The sequence below is a fragment of the Euprymna scolopes genome, chromosome 34, assembly GCF_053919585.1.
Source record: "Euprymna scolopes isolate OS-2025 chromosome 34, ASM5391958v1, whole genome shotgun sequence".
Classification (NCBI taxonomy): domain Eukaryota; kingdom Metazoa; phylum Mollusca; class Cephalopoda; order Sepiida; family Sepiolidae; genus Euprymna; species Euprymna scolopes.
This window is the reverse complement of record NC_136515.1, coordinates 38,357,060-38,382,397: the sequence shown is the minus strand read 5'-3', so window position 1 is coordinate 38,382,397 and position 25,338 is coordinate 38,357,060. Positions and strand designations below refer to the sequence as shown.

At 31.3% G+C, this 25,338-nt stretch overlaps 2 protein-coding genes across 15 annotated transcripts in view; one reads left to right on the top strand and one right to left on the bottom strand.

The window, feature by feature from the left end:
* LOC145259180 (solute carrier family 4 member 11-like) overlaps nucleotides 1-25,338 on the top strand; it is a 533,927-nt gene that overhangs the window by 199,792 nt on the left and 308,797 nt on the right. For 11 of the 13 annotated variants that reach the window (XM_080116942.1, XM_080116953.1, XM_080116950.1 and 8 more), the window contains exon 2: nucleotides 4,425-4,494. The exons of the other annotated variants lie outside the window; for them this stretch is intronic. The gene's annotated coding sequence lies outside the window, so the exon portion shown is untranslated. The remainder of the gene's footprint in view (nucleotides 1-4,424; nucleotides 4,495-25,338) is intronic. 13 annotated transcript variants of the gene reach the window in all.
* Nucleotides 1-25,338, bottom strand: part of LOC145259183 (uncharacterized) — a 375,138-nt gene that overhangs the window by 348,601 nt on the left and 1,199 nt on the right. The gene's annotated exons all lie outside the window — the stretch shown is intronic.

Here is a 25,338-nt window from a genome sequence, read left to right as displayed (position 1 = left end):
ACGAAGATGTCATATTCCAAAAATCACAAATTAATAAACTAGTTTTTATTTTATTTTTTTTTTTTTGGTTTGTTTTTACTGTACAGAGTACACATAGATTCGAAAAAGTTGTCAAAAAAAAAAAAAAAAAAAAAAAAAATTATCAGAGGCAAAATACGTTATTTTTCTACCAAACTGGATATGTTTTTAGGGGTTTGTACACAGATTCGAAAAAGTTGTCAAAAAATATATACTACTAAATGCAAGATAAGTTACTTTTCTATCCAACTGGATAATTTTCTAGTGTTTTTTATTTAATGTAACATGTTTATTCAGTTCGAAAAACATACAATGTTTACCGATGTATCGGAAAATTTAAAATTGCGGCCGACTCTCTTTGACACGGTAAGGAGTTAAAAATAAAAATACTGTTAAAAACCCACCGAATATATGTCAGCCTGTTACACCGTAACATATATTGAGCGAGTTTTTAACAGTATTTTGTCTAGTTTTTTTTTTATTTATTTATAACTCCTTTTCCCAAACTTATCGTGTCAAAGAGAGAGTCGGCCGCCATTTTAAAATTTCCAATACATTGGTGAACATGTTACATGAAATAAAAACTCTAAAAACGGGTTTGTATTACTGTACACATAGATTCGAAAAAGTTTTCAAAAAACAAATATATAACAAATGTTATCAAAGGCAAGATAAGTTACTTTTCTACCAAACTGGATATAATTTTCGTGTTTTTATTCAATTTAACATGTTTATTCAGATCGAAAAGCATAGTGTTTACCGATGTATTGGAAAATTCAAAATGGCGGCCGACTCTCTCTTTAACACGGTAAGTTTGGAAAAAGGTGTAATAAATAATAAACTAGACAAAATACTGTTAGAAATTCGCTCAATGTTACCGTGACAGAACTTGACATATATTCGGTGGTTTTTAATAGTATTTTGTCTAGTTTATTATTTATAACACCTTTTCCCGAACTTACCGTGTTAAAGAGATAGTCGGCCGCCATTTTGAATTGTCCAATACATCGGTAAACACTGCATGCTTTTCGAGCTGAATAAACATGTTAAATTGAATAAAACCCCTGTTTAATTTTTCACAAAAATTCTGTTTACATTGGGGGGGGGGTAGAACGATGGAGTTCTTCTGCTCGGTGTATGTCGGCGCGTTACTTACGGAAAAACGGTAAATTAAACTGCAGAAGCAACTGTTAAATATTGTACGAGTTTTATAATTGAACCCCCTAACCTCAAAAAAATAAATAAATAAATAAAATGAAAAATAAAAATGCTTTTGTAGACAGACCGCTCGTGAAAACTTAACGCCCAAGTATTTTTCGTTCTTTGAGGAAATTATGAGAAGAATCAAAATCCTTTGTCCACGTCCACTCAAATAGTTGCGTAAGCGTTTTTTTTTTTATTATAAATGTACAAAAAAAAAATAAATAAATAAAAATAGCGGAGAAAATGAAATAAAAATGAATTTAAAATGAAATAAAATAAAAACGAGCACAAAATTAATGAAATTTACTCAAAGAAAAAACCAGTCAAAACAAAACACGCTCGATTAATTTGGAGTTTAAAATCAATTTGGCATTTTCTTTGGCTTTTTAATTTTTTTGGCCTGAAAAAGTTTTTCATTGCTAAAATGTTTGCGCAGGGTCATCAAGTACCTTTTGGATTTTAGGGTATTTGTCCAGTTTAATCAAGACATTCAAAAATTAAAATATCGAAAAATGTTTATATTGCACGTATCCGTTTTGGACTGAAGATCTAAAAAAAAAAAAAAATCATTTAATTTGATCGAGTAGATTTATTTTTATTTTATTTATTTTACAGCGGAAAAGCGCATTGAAGTCGGCCATTTTGGAATTGTTTGAACATGCCACGGGGAGATAACTCAATGTTAAGCGCCGACACTCCCTTCCCCATCTTTAATACTAGCTTTTCTTCCTAAAAAATCATAACCAATTTTTTGGTAAATTTTCAGATTAGGTCCACCGCCACAATTTTCTTTTAAATGACGACTTATATAGGTTTTCGACTATGCTGAATACGAAAATCGCATAGAGATTTTGTAGAAATAAGTAGTTATTGAGATATAAAAAGTTGCATTATATTCTTTGGCGGCCATCGTTCGCGCGCTCCATAAACAAATCTACTCATCTATGACTGACACTACACGCACGTAAAAAGATGGCCGCCAAAGAATACAATAATACAACTTTTTATATCTCGATAACTACTTATTTCTGCAAAATTTCAATGCGATTTTCATATTCAGCATAGTCGAAAACCGGTAATCTGGAAGAAAGAGAGAGCCTGTTTCCTTCGTTTGACTATAGGTGACGTTACTGTCTGTCCACCCAGTTACGGAAGAACAAAATGTATATAATGGCATCCTTGAAATAAGTTTTTGTTATATTTTAATTTTAAACGTTTTTTTTTTTTTTTTTGCAAACATTTAAGTTTTATTTATTTTTTTTTTTTAAACATATTTACCTTTTTTTTTGTTTTTTTGCAAACATATTTAAGTTTTATTTTTCCAAACATTTACGTTTTGTTGCTTGTTTATTTTATCGAACATTTACGTTTTCTTTTTACTTTTTTTTTTTTTTTAAATAAAACTTAAATATGTTTGCAAGAACAAAACGTAAATATGTTTGAAAAAAATAAAACTTCAATATATTTGGAAAAAGAACAAAAAAACACGTTTAAATGCCACCTATAGTTAAACGGAGGAAACGGGCTCTCTTTCTTCCAGATTACCCGAAAACCTATAAAAGTTGTCATTTAAAAGGAAATTGTGAAGGTAGACCTAATCTGAAAAATAGCAATTTCTTTTCTCTGTAAAAAAAAAAAACTACTTGATGAAATTAAGTGATTTTTTTTTTTTTTTTTTTTTTCGGGAACTTCCTTCCATATCAGATACATACAATATAATCTATTCAATATTTGGTACTAGTGCACTTATTGATCTGTGCTGAAATAATAACGTTATTTGAAAAGCCATTCTTAACATGGGGAGAGTGTTTTGTACCTATTCTGTACTTTAACCTTACAATTGAATTAAAAAAAAAAAAAAAAAATAACTTAAACTCGGAAATACGATTAAAAAATAGCACGGACCAGTAAGTGCATTAGCACCCGATATTTTCATTTTTAATGTCTTGATTAAACCACAAATACCAAACTCGAGCCCGGAAAATTCGTATCCGGAAAACTCGTCCATTTTTTGCTCGGTAGAAAAACACATTTTATAACCGTTCTTGAAGGAGATTTTTTTTTTTTTAAATATTTTTTACTTGTTTACTGTTTTAAAAAATAAAATTGATTTTTGTTAGTTTTTGTTTTCTATTTGTAAGTGTTTAGTAGTTTAACTTATTTTCAAGAATTTATTTAGCTAAAAAAAAAAAAAGTAATGTCGAGTATTACTTTCGAAGAAAAAAATTCCGGCATGAAAGGATCACGGTCACGGGTACTCCTTGGCGACCAGCAGAAAAAATTAATGGGTAAATGTTTACTTTAACGACAACAGAACACTGATCAATAATCTTTTTTTTTTTTTTTTTTTTTTTCGGGGTCGCTGACAACGAATTTGATACTCAAACCCGTCGCAAATTTACCGTTTGCATGGTATTAACTTCTGAATCATCGCATTATTTTGTGCCAACGCCATCGTTTATGCTATTCTTACATGATGCGCTTGCAGTAAGGTGACTTGTCACATCGCGGAAGAATTTTTTAGCAGACATTTAAAATAACAAAGTTTTCAAAAACAAAATGCCCCCCCCCCCAATGTAAACAGAACTTTTGTGAAAAATTAAACAGTTCTTCTGTTCGGTGTACGTGTCGACGTGTTACTTACGGAAAAATGGTAAATTAAACTGCAAAAGCACCTGTGAAATGTTGTACAAGTTTTATAATTGAACCCCCCCCCCCCCAAAAAAAAAAAAAAAAAAAATTAAAAAACGAAAAATAAAAATGCTTTCGTAGACCGCTCATGAAAACTTAATTTTTATTAATATTTAGGAGAGGTAAAGTTTGTTTAAATTTTAAATTGACTTTATAAAATCTGTAATTTAAACTTAATTACAAACAAAAAGGATATTATTTAGGGAGGATGATGTCAAGAAGCATGAAATTGGTTTACAACTCTCCTTGTAAATTGCATCCACATGGTGTGAACCATCCTCATCACTCGACTCCCCCCTCCCAACAATCTGCATTATTGTCACTAAGTCTCTTCCTTAAATGTTAAGTGGGGGAAATCACTTTAGAGATGCTTATTGAGTGTTCTACTTTGTTTAGTTTTTAAAAATAGGAAAAATATGTACATTTGTTGCTCTGTGTGTATTATTCGGCCAATAAATAGGATCTAAAAATCAGCGTTCTGTTTACACTAATAATCTTGACTTGTTTTCTAGGCACAAACTCGGATGTCTGACACTATTAAGAAATAACACATATAACACTTCCAAGTCCACAAGAAAAGAGGTATGTTATCCCTTTCTCATTTTCCACTGGCTTTTCCTTTTCAATATACGATCCAAAAACACGATAGAGAAGTTCTTGTTATTGGAAGATTGTGTTGCCACAGTATTATTGTTTCTTTTTACAACTTTTAGGTTAGTAAACACTAACATAATAAAGCTTTTTTTTTTTTTTGTTTTGTTTTTGGAAATCACTCCATACAAGGCATGAAGCTACTTAATGTAAGGAGCTATAAGAAAAAAAAAATAGTCCTTCAAAATCAAAAACTTGCCAACAATAATTGTAAGATGGAATAGATTCTGAGTCAAAAAACAGCAATTCTTTCCTCTTTGTCAGAAACATAAATCATATAATTTGAGACCCAAAGGACAAAATAAAGAAAATAAGTTATGCAGCTACTCAAAGTAAACTCAAGACCTACTTTCTACTCTTCTTAATATTTGATATCTATATTAGTGATGCCTTAATATTTAATATCTATATTAGTGATGCCTTCTTAATATTTAATATCTATATTAGTGATGCCTTCTTAATATTTAATATCTATATTAGTGATGCCTTCTTAATATTTAATATCTATATTAGTGATGCCTTCTTAATATTTAATATCTATATTAGTGATGCCTTCTTAATATTTAATATCTATATTAGTGATGCCTTCTTAATATTTAATATCTATATTAGTGATGCCTTCTTAATATTTAATATCTATATTAGTGATGCCTTCTTAATATTTAATATCTATATTAGTGATGTCTTCTTAATATTTAATATCCATATTAGTGATGCCTTCTTAATATTTAATATCTATATTAGTGATGTCTTCTTAATATTTAATATCTATATTAGTGATGTCTTAATATTTAATATCTATATTAGTGATGCCTTAATATTTAATATCTATATTAGTGATGCCTTCTTAATATTTAATATCTATATTAGTGATGCCTTCTTAATATTTAATATCTATATTAGTGATGTCTTAATATTTAATCTATTAGTGATGTCTTCTTAATATTTAATATCTATATTAGTGATGTCTTCTTAATATTTAATATCTATATTAGTGATGTCTTAATATTTAATATCTATATTAGTGATGCCTTAATATTAATTATCTATATTAGTGATGTCTTAATATTTAATATCTATATTAGTGATGTCTTCTTAATATTTAATATCTATATTAGTGATGTCTTCTTAATATTTAATATCTATATTAGTGATGTCTTCTTAATATTTAATATCTATATTAGTGATGTCTTCTTAATATTTAATATCTATATTAGTGATGTCTTCTTAATATTTAATATCTATATTAGTGATGTCTTCTTAATATTTAATATCTATATTAGTGATGTCTTCTTAATATTTAATATCTATATTAGTGATGTCTTAATATTTAATATCTATATTAGTGATGCCTTAATATTAATTATCTATATTAGTGATGTCTTAATATTTAATATCTATATTAGTGATGTCTTCTTAATATTTAATATCTATATTAGTGATGTCTTCTTAATATTTAATATCTATATTAGTGATGTCTTCTTAATATTTAATATCTATATTAGTGATGTCTTCTTAATATTTAATATCTATATTAGTGATGTCTTCTTAATATTTAATATCTATATTAGTGATGTCTTCTTAATATTTAATATCTATATTAGTGATGTCTTCTTAATATTTAATATCTATATTAGTGATGTCTTCTTAATATTTAATATCTATATTAGTGATGTCTTCTTAATATTTAATATCTATATTAGTGATGTCTTCTTAATATTTAATATCTATATTAGTGATGTCTTCTTAATATTTAATATCTATATTAGTGATGTCTTCTTAATATTTAATATCTATATTAGTGATGTCTTCTTAATATTTAATATCTATATTAGTGATGTCTTCTTAATATTTAATATCTATATTAGTGATGCCTTCTTAATATTTAATATCTATATTAGTGATGTCTTAATATTTAATCTATTAGTGATGTCTTCTTAATATTTAATATCTATATTAGTGATGTCTTCTTAATATTTAATATCTATATTAGTGATGTCTTAATATTTAATATCTATATTAGTGATGCCTTAATATTAATTATCTATATTAGTGATGCCTTCTTAATATTTAATATCTATATTAGTGATGTCTTAATATTTAATATTTATATTAGTGATGTCTTAATATTTAATATCTATATTAGTGATGCCTTCTTAATATTTAATATCTATATTAGTGATGTCTTCTTAATATTTATATTAGTGATGTCTTCTTAATATTTAATATCTATATTAGTGATGTCTTCTTAATATTTAATATCTATATTAGTGATGTCTTAATATTTAATCTATATTAGTGATGTCTTCTTAATATTTAATATCTATATTAGTGATGTCTTCTTAATATTTAATATCTATATTAGTGATGTCTTAATATTTAATATCTATATTAGTGATGTCTTAATATTTAATATCTATATTAGTGATGTCTTAATATTTAATATCTATATTAGTGATGCCTTAATATTAATTATCTATATTAGTGATGCCTTCTTAATATTTAATATCTATATTAGTGATGCCTTCTTAATATTTAATATTTATATTAGTGATGTCTTAATATTTAATATCTATATTAGTGATGTCTTCTTAATATTTAATATCTATATTAGTGATGTCTTAATATTTAATCTATATTAGTGATGTCTTAATATTTAATCTATATTAGTGATGTCTTCTTAATATTTAATATCTATATTAGTGATGTCTTCTTAATATTTAATATCTATATTAGTGATGTCTTAATATTTAATATCTATATTAGTGATGTCTTAATATTTAATATCTATATTAGTGATGTCTTAATATTTAATATCTATATTAGTGATGCCTTAATATTTAATATCTATATTAGTGATACCTTAATATTAATTATCTATATTAGTGATGCCTTCTTAATATTTAATATCTATATTAGTGATGTCTTCTTAATATTTAATATCTATATTAGTGATGTCTTAATATTTAATATCTATATTAGTGATGTCTTAATATTTAATATCTATATTAGTGATGTCTTAATATTTAATATCTATATTAGTGATGTCTTAATATTTAATATCTATATTAGTGATGTCTTCTTAATATTTAATATCTATATTAGTGATGTCTTCTTAATATTTAATATCTATATTAGTGATGTCTTCTTAATATTTAATATCTATATTAGTGATGTCTTCTTAATATTTAATATCTATATTAGTGATGTCTTCTTAATATTTAATATCTATATTAGTGATGTCTTCTTAATATTTAATATCTATATTAGTGATGTCTTCTTAATATTTAATATCTATATTAGTGATGTCTTCTTAATATTTAATATCTATATTAGTGATGTCTTCTTAATATTTAATATCTATATTAGTGATGCCTTAATATTTAATATCTATATTAGTGATGCCATACAAAAAAATAGTCCTTCAAAATCAAAAAACTTGCCAACAATAATTGTAAGATGGAATAGATTCTGAGTCAAAAAACAGCAATTCTTTCCTCTTTGTCAGAAACATAAATCATATAATTTGAGACCCAAAGGACAAAATAAAGAAAATAAGTTATGCAGCTACTAAAAGTAAACTCAAGACCTACTTTCTCCTCTTCTTAATATTTAATATCTATATTAGTGATGTCTTCTTAATATTTAATATCTATATTAGTGATGTCTTCTTAATATTTAATATCTATATTAGTGATGTCTTCTTAATATTTAATATCTATATTAGTGATGTCTTCTTAATATTTAATATCTATATTAGTGATGTCTTCTTAATATTTAATATTTATATTAGTGATGTCTTAATATTTAATATTTATATTAGTGATGTCTTAATATTTAATATCTATATTAGTGATGCCTTAATATTTAATATCTATATTAGTGATGCCTTTTTAATATCTATATTAGTGATGCCTTCTTAATATTTAATATCTATATTAGTGATGCCTTCTTAATATTTAATATCTATATTAGTGATGTCTTAATATTTAATATCTATATTAGTGATTTTTTTTTTTTTTTTTTTTTTTTTTTTACAAGGAAGTCACGACTTATCAAGGCCCAGAGGCCACTCGGGGATAAGGGTTATTGTGTGTATTTCAGCCAACTATTCCTCTGGCCTTCGTCAGGTGGTAACCGCGACGGGATAGGAACTTCAAATCTCCTAACTGTATCCTCAGCAATAACTGTCTTCCATATTTGTTGCCTTCTTAATATTTAATATCTATATTAGTGATGCCTTAATATTTAATATCTATATTAGTGATGCCTTCTTAATATTTAATATCTATATTAGTGATGGGATGATTCCAATACTTTTCCCCGATTCTGATACAATTACCGATTCCGTACTAAATTCTTGATTCCGATACAATTACTGATTCCGATTCTTTATAAATCTGTAAATATTTGACTATAAAAGTTATTTTGTCTTGATTACTGTCAAAACATATCTTAAATGTGCATGTATTTTCTAAAAATATAAAAACACACTTGTGACGGGATGATCTAGAGATTTTTGTCTTACTGGAAGTTTAAATCAAACATTATTTTATTATTACAAGCAGTGGAAGATGATCCTTAAATTAAATAAAAATGATAATTAATGGAATCGGTTTTGGGATTGGAAAATAGGCTCAAATTTTTCCAATACCGATTTCAATACCTCAAAATGCTCCAATTTTTCCGATTGCCGGTTTTGATTAATCGACCCAACACTAATCTATATATAAAGTTAGACATGTGTATTTGAGCAGGTTGATTTTGAAACCCCAGTGATGCAATGGTGATGATAGTTGGGGTTTGACATAAAAATTACCTATACGAAATATTTTTTTTTTCTCGCACACGGTTCCGATGTCGTTACGATCGCTTACAACTGTTTATATGGATCCTAAATAATAATATGTACGATTTGGGAAAGTGCGTTGCATCTAGATTTATTTACGTCGACTTTTACAAAATTATTGCTATTTTGGCTTCTCGCATGTTGATGAGGCTTTTTCGTATAAAAAGCGAAACTAATTCAAAGTTAAAAACGAACAACGTTCTCGGCATTGCGCCGGGAAATGTCCAGAAGCAATCAGCTTTGATCAATGTTGTACATCAGACAATTGTTATTCAATCTGGACAATTGGGAGCTGGTCCCCCCCCCCCCCAACATCTGTTGGGGGAAAAAAACAAAAATAGTCAAACTTGGATAAACAACTGCGTGACTTCTATTTGACCTTCTTAATTAGGTCAAATGGAAGCAGCAGAGTTAACTTTTATTGCGCACGCTTGTTTTTATAGTTCAATAAATAAATTCAAAGCTGGTTATGTTGTATGTATGTCGCGGTGGCCTAATGGGTAATGTCGCCCGTTTTTTTTTTTTTTTTTTTTTTTTTTCATACATTAATTTCCAACTCAAGGGTACGAGTTCGATTCTCATACTTACCTACCAAAACATTTTCTTTTATTTAACCCCACCCGGAGTTTTGATTTACCTCAAGACACCCGGGCATCGCCGGGTACCCCCCGCTAGTATATATATAAAAGAGGAAAATGTATGTTTTTTTAGAAAATAAACCATAATTAAACCGGAGAAATCATCAATAAAGTTCAAAATGTACCTTAGATTATTTCTCCCCATCAGGCTGATCGGACCTGCTAAGTCACAATGCACAAGTGAGAGAATTTTCGTAGCTTTTTTGTCTGGCGTTTGGCTTATATCTCTTGTCATTTTCCCCTGTGCACACACATCACAAGTTGGGAGATCGTCTAAAGGTATTATTTTCATGCCTTCAACTACATTTGGTAATTTTTTAATATCAGCTGTGTTGCAGTGTCCTAGAATTTTATGCCCGGTTTCCAAGTCGTGACAGGCAGTTTTTTAGGGAACCATACTTTTTAAATAATATAGTCGTTCATTTTCTTTAATGTCAAATACAGTTCCATTGGGGTATATCAATTTTGATGTATTTTGGCCAAATTGTATATTCGCGCCTTGTTTAATTGCAGCCTGCACGGAAAATATGTCTTGCTTAAATGTAGGTATGAACAGAGCATTCTTTAGAATACAGTTACAGATTTCGCCTTTATTATTTTTTTAGGTATATTTTAGCATCGCCTCTTTTCAAGACTATATCATTTATTTGACTACCGTCGGCAAGTTCGACAAAATGACTTTGAGGATTAAAGTTTGAATCAAAATTAATAAAATCAGATTCCTTGGTGATGCTGTAGCACCACAGTCTACAAGGAGATTTTTACCGTTTGTGGTATTGTCAAAGTTACATGTGAATAGAAATGTATGTTCTTCCTCAAAATTCTCAACGTTTTTTACGGAGTCCATTTTAGAGCATTAATATCAACATTGGAAGCTTTTGTGGTTGGGTCGTCCACAATTATAGCAGATAATTTTATTCTTTTTCTTGGGAAAATTACTTTTGGAGAATACGTTGCGGTGAGGTGCGTAATTTGGTGGTGTCTGCTTTCGAGAAGCATTTTTGAACTTCATAATATTGCTGGAGTTATTATTGTCCACGAGCATACGATTAGTTTCTTCGTAACTGCGCAATGCCACTTTAAATTCGCTGAAATTTATGGGTTTGTCTTTCTGATTTATAACAGTTGTAAATGGTTTTAAATCGGCTGGAAGTCTCTTGAGGGTCATTGATATCAACAAGCTATCGCTTATTATTTCACCTGAGTTTTAAGGCATTGGCGGTTGTTTCTGCCCTTATAATGTAATCGGTAATCGTTTCATCCTCGTTACGTTTCAGAGATGTTAGTTCTGTATATAACGATATAATTTTCGGTTTCCCTTTTGATAAATAATGTTCTCTTAATATGTTCAATGCTTTCCTTCCATCATCCAATGCGTCTCTTATAATCAGAGACAGACTTCTATTGTCTAAACATTGAATCAGTTCTGCAAAGACAGTCACGTTCTTTTCGAGAAATTCGGCGTCGTTTGGATTCTCTGTTGGAGATTGTATGACTTCGTGTAGTTATCCCAGAAATTTTACCTGCCACAATTCGAATTTAGATTCCGATCCGTCAAAGAAAAGACGGTGGCTGGGCTCATAACCTATTAAGTTTTGAGACATTGTGTTGAACAAAGATGGCGGTGTAGGTCAGATCAGTAACAAAGATTGCAGCCAAGAATCAAATGCGGTCCGTGGCATAGTTAACGGCGAACTGATTGAATCCAAAATTCGACAATTTTTATAATTTTGAAACGTTTTCATTGGTTGTTTAGTGCAGCCGGTGCTTATAAAAATGATTGGCGAATCCATTCGTCTCATACCCCCATTAGGAGTCAAAAACATGTTACAGTTTTACTAGGTTTTAAAATGTAGACAATGCATCTAAATATAAAACATTACATATACGAAATGTGAGTGAATGGATTTGATCACATCCAAGGCATAAATCCTCCTTATTTTCGAGTAACGTTTGTTTCTGTACAGCTTGAGATCCAAGCTATGCCCTCCCCCTTATTTTCTTAGTGGGAGGGTGGCGAAAGATGAGACCGCTTTTATTCTAAGAACAGATACATGTTGATTTTAGCCAAAAGACCAAGTAACCGTCTTATACAGCTAAATTTTCTACTGAGCATTATCTTCTATTATAAAAAGATACATAATTTATATTTATCGATTACTAAATTGAGACAAGATGTCATATTCCAAAAATCACATCTGAACGAAAAACATTATTTAGAAGGCTATCCTTATTTTCGAATAGCGTTTGTTTCTCTAAAGCTTGACATGCAAAGCATGGCCTCCTCCTTATTTTCTTAGTGGGGGTGGGGCGAAAGATGAAACCGCTTGAATTCTAAGAACAGATACTACACTTTGATCTTAGCCAAAAGACCAAGTAAAAAAAAAATGCATATTATATATTTATGGTATATTATATTGAGACAAGATGTTATATTCCAAACATCACATATCGCTAAACTGCTGATTCCAAATTCTGAAATAAAACCATTATTCAGAAAGCCATTCTTAGTATTGGGAGGTTATGTTTTTATATAATCTTCAGTTAAGGAGGAAGGGTTTTAAGGAATTCATATAAAAGTATTATGTACTAGCAGATTACCCGACATAGGTGGAAATACATTGAATGTTTCCTAGCAGAATACCCAGCGTTGCCTGGGATCGGATATATGTACTAGCCTAATACCCGGCGTCGCCCGGGATTGTATTACATAGCTGGATATATGTATTAGCAGAATACCCGGCGTAGCCAGGGATTGGTTAAAATTGGTGTATATGTACTAGCAGAATACCCAGCGTCGCCCGGGATTGTATGACATAGCACTAGCAGATTACCCGGCATGGACTGGGATTGGATAAAATTTATGGAATTTTTCCTAGAGCACTCGGCGTCATTTGGGATTGGAAAAAAAATTGGTTGATATATGTACTAGCCAAATACCCAGCATCACCCAGGATTGGATTACATATGAGGATATATGTACTAGCAAAATACCTGGCATAGCCCGGGATTGGATGAAGTAGGTGTATATGTACTAGCAGAGCAGCCGGCGGTGCCCGGGATTGTATGACATAGGTGGATATGTACTAGCAGAATACCCAGCATCGCTCGGGATTGTATAACATAGGTGAAGTATAGGTCCAACTTGAGAATTTTGAAGGTGCTTGTGCAGTATAGGTCCAACTTGAGAATTTTGAAGGTGCTTGTGCAGTATAGGTCCGATTTGAAAAATTTTGAAGGTGCTTCTGCAGTATAGGTCCGATTTGACAATTTTGAAGGTGCTTGTTCAGTATAGGTACGATTCAACAATTTTTAAAAGTGCTTGTGCAGTAAAGGTCTGATTTAACAATTGTGAAGGTGCTTGTGCAGTATGAGTCTGACTTGACAATTTTGAAGGTCCTTCTGCACTACAGGTCCAATTTGACAATTTTGAAGATGGGTTACTACTTGGGACTACAAAATGCTTCATGTAGATCACTAAAGTTAAGCAACATTGTTTTGGTTATTATCAGATGGGTCACTACTTGGGAATACCAAATGCTTTATGTAGTTCGCCAAAGTTAAGCAACATGTTCTTAGTGACTACTTGGATAATACGAAATGCTTTATGTATATCACTAAAGTTAAGCAACATGTAGCCTAGTCATTATCAGACGGGTGACTACTTGGGAATAACAAATGTTTTGTATAGATCTCTAAAGTTAAGCAACATTATCTTGGTCATTAACAAATGGGTGACTACTAGGAAATACAAAATGCTTTATGTAGATCACCAAAGTTAAGCAACATTGTCTTGGTCATTATAACATGTGTGACTACTTGGGAATACCAAATGCTTTGTATAGATCACTAAAGTTAAGCAACATGGAGCATGGCTATTATCAGATGGGTGATTACTTGGGAATACAAAATGCCTTATGTAGATCACCAAAGTTAAGCAACATGTTCTTAGTTATTATCAGATGGGTCACTACTTGGGAATACCAAATAATTTGTATAGATCACTAAAGTTAAGCAACATGTAGCCTGGTCATTATCAGATGGGTGACTACTTGGGCATACCAAATGCTTTATGTAGATCACCAAAGTCAAGCAACATTGTCTTGGTTATATATATATACAAGCAGAATACGCAGCGTCGCTTGGATTATATAAGGGTGGTAGAAAGTTTGTCCTAGAAATGGCTTAAACAATTTGCAATCTCAAAATTACTTTATGAAGTCGATTCTGGATATGGCTGAAACAGTTTACGATCTCAAAATTAGATTAATTCATATAGATTGTTGGTTTTCTATGAAAGATTACTAGGCCAATTTCTGTAGGGGGTGATCCATATTTTTTGAATTTTTAATGTTATCATCCGGGAATTATGTGATGGTTGTAGTGGGGGATAGAAAGAAGAATGATTATGTTAATTTTAAACAAGCTCTTTAGTTCTCTTTTGGGGTTGTTTGGAGAGAGAGTAATGACCGTTTTGGGGTTACAAAGCAATGTCCCACAATGTCATATTCCAAAAATATAGAATATCTGGAATCATATTCCTGAAAATACATAATGTCTCTTACTATTATGTTGTTGGTATGTGGGAGGGAATAACTATATTAATATTGAAATTTGTGGTAAAGTACAAGTTGCCTAATCACAATCCATGTTAATGCATTTCTATACTTACTTGGAAAACCTGTTCAGTTATGTTCCAGAAATGATATCATTTCACTTAAAAATATGGCATCGGTAGTCGGGGGGAATAGAACACAGTGATGTGGAATTTTGTACTGAAGCAAGGGTTGTCTAATCACTAAACTTAACACATTTGTGTATTTGTTTGTAAAACCTGAGTAATCTTCAGAAAATGAAGTATTTTTCAAAAAAAATCTGGTGTCGGTAGTGGGGAATTAAAATGAAACACAGTAATGTGGAATTTGATAATGAAGCAAAGGTTGTCTAATCACTAACTGTGTCAATGTATTTATGCATTAATTTGAAAATCCTACTGAGACATTGTTAAAAAATGTCATAATTTTTCTTACAATTTTAGTGCCGATAATGACGAAGGAAAAAACCCAGTAATATTGAAATTTATGATGAAACAATGGTTGTCTAATTCTTAACCAAGATGATGTATTTATGTACTAATTTAGAAAGTCTAATGATCTACTTTCTAAAAATTGTTTGTTTTCTTAAAATTATGGTAGCCTTGATGGTAAGAGAAATTATTTAACATGTTGTACAATACCTGTCGATAGTATGTGAAATTGTTTCATGTATGCTTTTTAATTACCCGTCCGAGTGTAGGTAAAATTATTTTAAATATGTGTTATATATTACCTATCCCCGCAAAGGAAACATTATTTCATATATATGGTATAAATTACTTATCCTAGATAAGGTACAATTATTTGATACGTGTAATACCCGTTCTAGGGTAGGTAAAATATTCTTTTGCTCGAAAAAGCTAATGATACATAGACATCCAAAATTCCTTTATCCGAAGAATAACAAATATGTTCCAAATCAGCTTTAATTTTCTCATTGTTTATACGGTCCCGAGCAACGCCGGCTAGCCCCGCTAGTGAATTAATTAATAAAATAGCAACCAACGTTTGCTTTTTCATTTCAGGAACTTTTGGGGAGGGGGCATTTTAGATTTCACTGTTGTAAACATACGCTCGTTATCGCTATTGAAAATAAAAATGTTACGATTTTTAGGCTTAATTATTTCGAAAGGAGAAATGAAAGACTTGTTTAAAATATATATTATATTACAAGTGTCTGCAGTGAATTTAAGCATTTGTTTTCTTAATTTGTTTTTTTATTAGGTTAGTGCAGACTTAATGTCTATTTTTGACATTCAAAGGAACGTCAAAACACATTATTTTTGCACCAACCTAATATTTCACATCAAATTCTATTTGGAATTTTTATTAAAATATGGTAATACTCCAGTTTTATATTTAAAAAAAAAAAAAAAAAAATAGCCCATACAATTTTATTCTATACATTCTTTACGAAACATAACCACGTAAATTTTCAAGTTTTTCTATTTAATAAAAAATACTTTGCAGAAAATTAGTGGCAAATTTTTATTTTTAGGGAGTAATTGTTTTTAAGCAGTATTTTTCTTCTAAAATTATAGTTTTAAAATCAGATAACCCACAAAGGGTAATACGAGTAAATAAGGAAACTGCTTTAAAGGTTTTTCGGTACTTGTGCATCTATGTTATTGTGGTAAAATAACTTTATTATTTAGAAAGCCATTCTTAACATGGGGAGGATAGGAGGGCGATTTGTAACTATTCTGTATTTTCACCTAACAAATTAATAAAAAAATAATAGCGTAAAAATTAAATTTAACTTGAAAATACTATTAAAAATAGCATGGTAACAGATGCACAAGCACTGGTTTTTCAAACTCTAAACACTCGTTTAAAATGGCACAGCTACAGCAAGAATGAATCTCTTAATGGATAAATTCATGTTATCGAAGGCGGAACTAAAGTCTACGAAAAAAAAAAATGTCTAAACTGAATACAACTATGCCTCTGATTTGGTTTGGTCCTCTCTCTTCAATGCATCTAATTCAACTCTACAAAGTTTTTCATTACTTCTTATCATAACTAGCACTTATTTATTTTTTTACATATGAAACTGGAAGATAGCCTAAAACAGTTTCCTTCAGTTATCATCCATTTATTTTACTTTTCAGATTAAAATATCAGTAAAAGCATGACATTCAGTTTTAACCAATGGTTCACAAATATTTGCTTGTCTACCTTGTCGTTTCGATGAACCGGCACCCCCTACTTCATGACAAGTCATCCAGTTTATTTATTTCTTCAAACAGTTATCCCTACTAAGTTAATTGCCAAGCAGTCAATCCACAATTGCCCTTGTTAAGGGAATGTTATATAGGACAGAAGGTCAATATATTTTGCTATAAGAGGGCCAAACAGATTGACAAGAAATCTCTGGCAGCAATCAAAGTGAAAAGAATGAAAGAACTGCTAGACAGACTGTTTGATAAATATCTTCTTGTAGCTGTAAACTTCCTGTCTTGAGATGTGATGACTTTGCAGTAAAGTGCAAGACAGAAAATTGTCAAACAAGACACATAGTCTGCACTTATCCTCCCAACAAGGAGATAAAATTAATTCTATGGATTCAGCTGCAATTATGTTCCTTTTTTTTGTGGAAAATAAAATAATATATTGGTATTTATTATGTATTCTGGTCTATTATCAAATATGCAAATTTTGCAATTTTCAGGTTCCACTAGAACTGCCATTTAGAGAAATTTGTTTTTTTAATTAATTGATGAAACAAAAAGCCTAACAACATTTACTGGTCCTTTGGGGAAACGTATCAATAATTATCAAGATTTGCCTCAAGTAGAAGTCTAAAAATTTAGTGTCCCTCTCGATCATCATTATCTGACAGCAGAAGAAACAAATAATTTAAGTGAAGACCAGAGGCTACTTTTAGAGTATGCTGTTGGCATTTCTTGAAGTTAACCTAAGATATGCAGCTTAAAAATTGGGCCCTTGAATCAAGCAAGATGGCTAACATTAGCCACAAGGTTAATGTGTTTATGGACCAGAGGTGTCTATCCTCAAACACTATGATAAATTAAACATTCTGGCCAAATTTATCACCCAAGTGTATGCAGTTGGTTGGTTTCAGATCAAAACTGACAATAATTTTTTTTAACCAACATCAGTATATTTTTAATATGATTCAGAGAACAAAGCAACAGTTAACTGAAATCCAAATTACTGTTTTAAACAGTTAAAAATATAGTGCTTTTGCATTACTTCCGGAAAATATAATATTGATGATAAATTCAGATGAATTGGATGTAAGAGAAGATAGCATTCAAACGATTTTGTCTATTAGGTAAATAAATATTTATCCATTACATTTTATAAGTTTTCTCAATTACCCAAATAGTCAGTTTTATTCATATTACATCACAAAAATATTAAGAAAAAAAGTGTTTTCAAATAATGTTTTTGTGTTTTTTTTTTCCAGAAATAGTGAATAACCAAAAAAAAAAGCCTGAAAAAGATTACTGCTATCAATTTTGCAGCAACACTTGTCAAATTTGATTGATTTTTCTCAAAAAATTGTATATGGGCAGAAAGCAAGACAGACACATTACAAAGTCATTGTGCCACCAAATTAGACCTTCAGGAAATTACAGAACAATTTAGTTCTCTTATAAGTTTTTATTATTGCGTTTAATAAAAAATTAAAATACATGGTTATGTAACTTGTATCAACTTGTTATATTGTGTAATGCATCTTCACATATCCTTTGGAATTGTGGAATTTAAAAGCTTTTATTTACAATTTTTGTTTAATCAATGTAGTAAAAGTTGAGATATTTTGCTAGTTTTGATTCATAAATTATAATTAATGTATTTTTCTTTCAATGTATTTCATATAAATATATCAATTTTATTGAATTTTTTATAAAAATAGTGAAATTTCAGCGTTGTGTAAAATGCTATGAAAATGATTTCTCAGCATTTTTTCCACACGATTTTAAAAATTAAATACTCAATTTTCGGTTCCAGATAGGAATCTAATTTTTGGTATATGTTCTTATCACATCAAATCCCAACTATCATCACCAGTGCCTTGTTGATTTTCTGAAAAAAGTTGCAAATCAACCTGTCCTAATATTTATGTTTGGCTGTACAGGATTCACTCATTATCTGATCATTGAGTTTTGGAACACAGCTGCTATGTATAAGAGTTCTTAATGTAGGCTATATTTAGTTTAATTTAAAGGAGGTATAAAAATTCGGATACCTGATTTTCTTTTTTAAATTTTTTTTTGTGAAACTTTAACAATTGATATTAAGCATGAATTAATAAATATTTGCCAAATTTCAGTTTCTTTAAAGTTTTTTTAGTTATATAATATGGTCACAATTATCTATTTGAAAATTTAAATATTTCAGATTTACATTAAATTTGATCCATAGTTATTAGACATCAATTAAAAAAAATTCCTATAATTTCTATTTCTTTTTAAAATTTCTATAGGATTCTAGATTTAGTATCATCTTAATTTTAATCTTCATACGGTGACATAAGTGTTGCAAAACTATTTTGTTGGGGGAAATTAATTTTACTTGTCCTGGAACGGGTATTCTTCTAGTTCAATATACACTCTCTACTGTTGTATAAAAGAAACTTTCCCTGTGAGTTCGTTCCCTGTGGGCTCTAAAACGGCTGGGCTGATTTTTAAATTTTATACAAAAATACTTTATATATAAGGCAGTGGTCTTAGATAGGTTTTGTATTTTTTTTTTTTTTTTTTTTTTACAAAGGCATCACCACATTATCAAGGCCCAGAGGCCACTCAAGGATAAGGGTTAAAGAGTGTACAGTAGAAATTGGTCAATTAAGTAATCATTAGTAATGAAAATTTGGTAAATTTAATCACTTATATGGAACGGCTCATCAAGAACTTATTTACTTTAGACTTGAACACAACCATATTGTAGTCAGCCGGAAAGCAGGAAAACGGAATACAATTCCACAGGCGTGCAGTTCTAAGAAAGAAGCTTTGTTCATGGAATCTACGTTTAGGTTTAGGCACAGATAAAGAGTGGGGGAAATTATTGATAGTGTTTACAGCTAGACGAGTGTTTCTTGTGAAAGTTTGGTGAGGGGGGACCATAGATTGAAGCTCAGTTGAACACTTTCCATGAAAATAACGATACATCAGAGACAAACTCGCAACATCTCTTCTGTGAGATAGAGGTTGCAAGGAGGAGAAAAGGACATCTCCTACGAGGCTACGAAGTCTATTTTGAACTCTATCAAGGCAGGACAAGTCCTTTCTAGCAGCTCCTGCCCAGATGTGGCAACAGTATTCCATCCTTGGACGTACCTGGCTCTTATATAGGTAGAGAATAGCATCAGCAGTGAGATATCTACTGGATCGATAGAAAGATCCCACCATTTTTCCAGCGGCTTTGGCAACAGATTTGATATACGTGTTCCATTTAAGATCAGGAGTAATGGTCAAGCCCAGAAGCTTGTCAAAACTTGAGGCCTCCTGAAGACGAGAGCCATTCATTTCAATTGATGACAAATGTGAATTAGAATGTTGATGATGTAAAGAGAGAAGCTTGGTTTTAGATGCATTAAAAGTAACCAGCCACTCCTTTCCCCATTGTACTACGTGCTCAAGATCAGAGGAGAGAGAATTGGAGAGAACTTGGTCGTTTACTGTCTTAGATGTGGTACCATAAATGGTAGTGTCGTCAGCATAAATGTCTACAAATGATGTAAGGATATGATTTGGAAGATCATTAATGTAGATCAGGAAAAGAGTTGGGCCCAGGATGGATCCCTGAGGGACACCGGCATTAATACTGTGAGCTTCTGATTTTTGCCCCTCAACTACTACTCTTATGAACCTATCAGAAAGAAATGATTTAATAATTGAGAAGACTTTTCCAGCTATACCATAGCTAGCGATCTTATGAAGTAAACCTTTATGCCATACCCTATCAAAGGCTTTAGATATGTCAAGAGCAATTGCCCTAGAAAGATTGCCACCGTCGAGAGATTTGCTAATCCTATGCGATATAACTGTAAGGACATCTGCTGTAGATCTAGCAGAACGGAAACCATATTGAGTGTCACTAAGAAGGTTATTTTTGTTGAGATGTTTGATTACTTCTGTATTTAACACAGATTCTAGCAACTTACTCATGACGCACAGGAGACTTATTGGCCTGTACTGAGAGGGGGATGAGCGATCACCTGAATTCTTAAATACAGGGCATACTGATGAGATTTTCCAGGGAGATGGGAAACTATTCTCCTTAAGACAACGTTTAAACAGTTTTGTAAGGATGGGCGCTAATTCAGGTTGAAGTTTTTTGAGTACTATAATTGGAATACCATCAGGGCCAGTTGCTTTACTGGAATCAAGGTTTTTGATTAGCTTGGCAACATCACGTACAGATATACGTATATCACATAGCGTGTTTTCTGATACAGGAGGAAATATTGGAGGTTGGCGGTCTTGGTTGCAAAGGGTAGAATTAGCTGCAAAGTTCTTGACAAAGAGTTTGGCTTTGTCTGATGCTGACGAGATTACCTCAGGTCCATTGATAATAGTTGGGATGGAGCACACGCTTCTATTCAGGATTCTGTTTGCTATTTGCCAAAACTGGTGGGAACCAAGCCTCTGCTCAGCTACTTTGGACTTAACAGATTGAGCATACAACACTCTTGCGTTCCTTATTACTTTCTTACAATGGTTGCTGGCAGTCCTGAAAACGGCTTTAGTTTCCATACATCTATTACGTTTGAAGCAGTGGAAAAAGTGATTTCTGTGCGCAATGGCAGCAGCACATTCTGGAGAGAACCATGGCTGGCTGTTAGGTTTTTGCTGAAACTTTTTAGAGGGTATGAAATGGTCAATACCGACAATTAACCATTCAGTTAGGTCTAATACTATAGAGGACACATCCTTTTTAAACATGGAATGCAGAGGTAGATCAGATATAAATGTACGGAAGCTATCCCAGTCAGCCTTAGTGTATCGATATACTGTACGATGAAGAGGTACGTCTGGGGACTTATTACATTTCATTTTTATCTTAATTGATACAACAGAGTGGTCGGAAGATCCAAGAGGCGACAGAACAGAAACTGAACATAGTTCAGGGCAAGTTGTGAGAAAAAGGTCTAGTAGGCTCGCATACTGGCCGTCATTATCGGGCACACGGGTAGGTTCCTGAACAATCTGAGTGAGGTCATAGGCAATGGAGAAATCATGACAGAACCTCCCCTCATCATCGGTCTTGTTTGAGTGGGTCAACCATTCGACGTTGTGAACATTGAAGTCTCCACATACGTGAATGTTAGCTGAAGGATAAGTAGAAAGGACTTGGTCAATTTTCTCAGATATGCTTTGAAAGATAGTAACTCCGCTGTTGTGGGGGCGATAGAGAGTAAATATAAATGCAGTAGTGTGAGCTAAAGCAACCCGAAAGCACATATAGGGTAAGTTAGGATCTTCCCTGGAGATGTCCCTCCCACATGGAAAGCTATCTTTAATATAGACACATATTCCATGCCCATGGCGATCTTGGGGGTCAGATTTAGAAGTTAAGTTAGAGTATCCTGAAATTGCAAACTCATCTAGGGAAATAGCCTGTCCAATGCCAGTTTCACTTAAAAATAAAAGGTCTGGTTTAGTCTCCTGTAATTGGGTTTCAACCTCTGGAAGGTTAGAACGAAGACCCCTGATGTTGGAGAAGGAGACATGGTAGTAGGGGTCTACGTTGGAAGTTGGAGAACCGGGTTTAATCGTGTATTTTTTCTTGAAACTTGTCATGATGAAATTTTGGAATTTGTGGACTAGGTCGACAGATTTACTTAGAGCAGGACAGAGATTGGAATGTCTTTGATAAGTATCAATAATCCAAAAAATCTGAAAAAAGAAGGTACAGGCGATTTTGACAAGTTTTATTACCATACAAGCAGAAAAGCCTGGCATATAAAATCAATAGTAGGTTTTTTGATATGGCGGGTTCGTTCGAAATGAATGTTTCTCTTTAAAGCACAATTGACCTATGATACTTAACTTTTGCATTTAAATTTTAATTAAACCCATTATATATAAAAATAATTTCATAAAATCAACAGTAGGTTCTCTACAGTGCAATGTATTGTGGACTGCCACTGTGAAGCTTCCTCCTGATGCACTGCGATGGGTCCCCAACTAAAGCAAGCAAGTTATCTATTTGATTAAAAAATGATTGATTTTATTGATAATAATAAAAATCATTATTTAATCCCTAACAACATCGGGTCTCCCTACTAGTTCTATATATTAACAAATATATGTGCTTCCTCTGGTTAAATATTTTTGGTGGTCTTGTAGGTAAGTATCATGACAAAACTACTATACTGCCCTCATCCCAAATCAGGAAGTAATGCCTGAGAGGATTGTATCATAAGCATAGAACAGATACTATCCTCCCTGAATTGAGCATTTAAACATCGTACATTCATCTGAAATAGTACAGGAAAGTGAATTAATTGCTAAAAAACTATAATAGTATAATCAAATAATAGTATAGTTTCACATATATATATATATATATATATATATATATATATATATATACCAAATCTCCATTAGAATTATTTGTATGTGTAGTTAATATATACTAGCAGGAGTGTCCGGTGTTGTCTGGTCGTAAAATAAGCTCAAATATGATATTTTAATTTATGCAAATTTCGTATTTATATTATTATATAGTCAATTATTTCATATTATATTGTACTCAAATATATAGTCGTGATTTAAAAAAAATAAATAAATTGAGTGTCCTCAATTAGAATCAAAACCAAAACATAGTTTTAATCATGAAACTATGTCTACAAGTTAAGAAATTAATATGGTTGGACTTTGGAAAGGAGTGTAAATATTATTAAATACAAGCTCGTTTTTATGACAATGTTTTTGATAGACAAGATGCAAGCAAGAGCGGTGGGATTGTCTACAGCATTAAGAATTGATCATATAATGTTATAAATTGAATTAAAAAATCTTAATGCTGCAATATTTTCAGTTATAAATTATATTTTTAACTAGAACATCTTGTCCTTGCTTTTCTAGCTTTAACGACTAGTCCTTTACTTTTCCAGGTTTAAGCTTAACCATATTACTTTTCATACTCGCATTTTTTTTATTTATTGTAATCCATGATTTTTCCAGGCTTCTAATAAATTCACTAGTTCTTTGCTTAATTTCAGTATTATTTTTTGGCCCCCATAATCACATATGTAATAACAATGTACGACAGTCGTCTGCTTTCAATAAAATCCACCCAATTAGCTCCCTTTCATGCTTTCATTCTGTGTTTCACTTGTCATCCGCTTTCTGCGACAGCAGTGAATTAGTAGAAACAGTAGTCGCTGAAGCGAGGTGGTTGCTATGGAAAGCAGTCATGAAAAGTGTCACTAACCTCCTTACATATTTTTACGATTTTAAACGCCAGAATATTCATAATTTGTTTTACTGAACGACAATTGACCATTTTTTTAACGATATAGCCCAGTTGTGATCTATACACTGTAACAATTGTTTGAACTATTGAATATGTGTGTGTGTGTGTGTGTGTATGTCTGTATGTGTGTATATACATGTATGTATGTATATACATGTGTGTGTATGTATGTATGTATGTACATGTGTGTATGTACGTACATGTGTGTATGTACGTACATGTGTGTATGTACGTACATGTGTGTATGTACGTACATGTGTGTGTGTACGTACATGTGTGTGTGTATGTACATACGTGTGTGTGTACGTACATGTGTGTGTGTATGTACATACGTGTGTGTGTATGTACATACGTGTGTGTGTGTGTACATACATGTGTGTGTGTACATACATGTGTGTGTGTACATACATGTGTGTGTGTGTACATGTGTGTGTGTGTGTGTACATACAAGTGTGTGTGGTACATGTGTGTGTACATACATGTGTGTACATACATGTGTGTATGTGTGTACATACATGTGTGTATGTGTGTACATACATGTGTGTACATACATGTGTGTATGTGTGTACATACATGTGTGTACATACATGTGTGTACATACATGTGTGTATGTGTGTACATACATGTGTGTATGTGTGTACATACATGTGTGTATGTGTGTACATACATGTATGTATGTGTGTACATACATGTATGTATGTGTGTACATACATGTATGTATGTGTGTACATACATGTATGTATGTGTGTACATACATGTATGTATGTGTGTACATACATGTATGTATGTGTGTACATACATGTATGTGTGTACATACATGTATGTATGTGTGTACATACATGTATGTATGTGTGTACATACATGTATGTATGTGTGTACATACATGTATGTATGTGGTAAATATACATGTATGTGTGTAAATATACATGTATGCGTGTAAATATACATGTATGCGTGTAAATATACATGTATGTATGCGTGTAAATATACATGTATGTATGCGTGTACATATACATGTATGTATGCGTGTACATATACATGTATGTATGCGTGTACATATACATGTATGTATGCGTGTACATATACATGTATGTATGCGTGTACATATACATGTATGTATGCGTGTACATATACATGTATGTATGCGTGTACATATACATGTATGTATGCGTGTACATATACATGTATGTATGCGTGTACATATACATGTATGTATGCGTGTACTATGTATGTATGC